Source organism: Bison bison, unplaced genomic scaffold (genome assembly GCF_000754665.1).
Source record: "Bison bison bison isolate TAMUID 2011002044 unplaced genomic scaffold, Bison_UMD1.0 scf7180017864495, whole genome shotgun sequence".
In the NCBI taxonomy this organism is placed as follows: domain Eukaryota; kingdom Metazoa; phylum Chordata; class Mammalia; order Artiodactyla; family Bovidae; genus Bison; species Bison bison.
In genome coordinates, this window is record NW_011495054.1 from 7,744,467 (window position 1) to 7,746,386 (window position 1,920).

General features: G+C 59.1%; 1 protein-coding gene across 1 annotated transcript in view; it reads left to right on the top strand.

Moving 5' to 3' along the window:
- Nucleotides 1-6: 6 nt before the first annotated feature.
- Nucleotides 7-1,920, top strand: part of TMEM119 (transmembrane protein 119) — a 5,933-nt gene continuing 4,019 nt past the window's right edge. Inside the window, exon 1 of the mRNA XM_010828681.1 lies at nucleotides 7-97. The gene's annotated coding sequence lies outside the window, so the exon portion shown is untranslated. The remainder of the gene's footprint in view (nucleotides 98-1,920) is intronic.

Below are 1,920 nucleotides of genomic sequence, written 5' to 3' on the forward strand. Positions count from 1 at the left end.
GGCGGGCGGCAGCCCAGAGCCGCGGCCACTGGGCACCGCCACGGACTCCAACTCGCTCTGCTCCACCTGGCGGGATACCCTGTGTGCAGAGGAGCTGGTGAGTCCTGGGGCCCCCGCCTCTCTCGGGGAGCCCGGGGTGTCTTGGAGTTCAAGGGGCCGGCGTGAGTGCTTTAGGGGGCTTCTTTAAGTATGTGTGAGCCTTGAGTGTGTGTCGGATGTTGAGTACGTGTGTGACCTGTGTTAACACGACGGGTGGCCAGCTGTGTGTGCCCGGGGATGATGCGTCCTGAGCACGGTGCTGTGTTGGCCAGAGAGGGGCATGTGTGTGCAGCTGGGGCCTTGCTGTAGGGGGTGTGCTGGAAAGTGGGCGTCGGGGTGGGTATTCCCAGGGTCCGCAGGAGGGTGGTGTGTACCAGGGTGGTCCCACCTGTGGGGCTCCCCAGCGGGTCGGGGGGTACGTGTGTGCACGTGTTGCGTGAGTCCATGTGTGTTCTCTGTGTGTCTGGGCTGCGGGTCCGTGTAGCCATCCGGGGTGTCGAGACGCTGTGCGTCTGTGTCTTTTGTGCCTGTTGTGTGTCTGTGAATTGTGTGTACGTGTGTGGGTTTCAAGACTTCAGGGAAAGACTCCTGTCCTTCCCCAGGCCTCCCCTCCAAGGGGCCCAGGGCCCTGTCCTTGGCTGCCCTGGAGCAGGGGCTTCAGAGCTTCAGCCAGAACCCCTCCCCCCAAGGCCACTAATTGAAGCCAGGTTTCTGTGGGCTCCCCTCCTCCTCTGGCCATCAGTCCCTGAATGGGGGCAGGGCAGCCCCAGCCCCTCAGCCTCAGGTCTTGGCGGGGTACCTTGGCCCTAGGGATGGATTTGAAGTATCTGCCTATTCCTGACCTCAAGTGGGGGCATCACATTTGAAAACAATGAACTGTGAGTGAGATGGGCTCTGGAGAGGGGTCCTGCTCCCAGCTTGGAGTCCTGGATAATCATGTGGTACTACTAATTGACATCTCTGCTGTGCCAGCCACTGCTATTTCTTGTCCTAACAATAGTCCAGGAAGGTGACCTTATCCCCATCGTACAGATATGGAAACTGAGGCTCAGAGAGGTGCCATGCCTGACCTCAGGACACACAGCTGGGAAATGACCTCCACCCGGGTGTTCAGAGCCGCCTCTCCAGTCAGGCTCTGTCCTGACCGACTGTGTGACCCTGGGCAGGCCTTTCCCAGTGTCGGGCCTGGGTTTCCTCCTGGATGAAATGAGAGGGGTTGGCCTGACCCCACCTCCTCATGGCCCATGAATTTCTGCGTCCTGGAAAAAAAAATGAGGAGCAGGGAGGAGCTGGGGGCAGCTGATGGGCAGGACAATCATGTCAGAGCAGCCCAGGTCAACGTGCCCATTCTACAGACTGGAAACTGAGGCCCAGAGAGGTCAGGGGGCTCGGCCAGCAGGGTCACACAGTCATGTCCTGTGAAGCCCCGCCGGCTCCCCGCACTCGGCCTGCACATTTCCTAGGGAGCCCCGGGGAGGAGAGTCGTGGGGGCGATGAACGGACTCGGAGAGTCAAGGTCTCAGTCTTGAAGAGCCAGAAGTAGTTCGCGTGGCCTCTTTCCGTATCCTCTGCCCCAGCCCCCAAGGCTCTTGGGGAAAGGAACACTTCACTCTGTCTGACTCATTGCTGTGCATGTGTGTATGTGTGCGTGCGTGCGTGCGTGTGTGTGTGTTTGTGTGTGTCTGGTCCTGGATTCCTCATTGGCTACAGCTTGGGGAGATTTCACTCAACGAGGTATTAATACAAATTTGGTCTTTCCTGGAGGATGGGGGGAAAGAGTGAGCACATTTACACATCAGGTGAGGATAATCATCATTTGTCCAGGGAGGGGGGTGGCGGTGGGAGAGTGCCGGCTGGTCTTGGATCCCTGCTGGGGTAGAA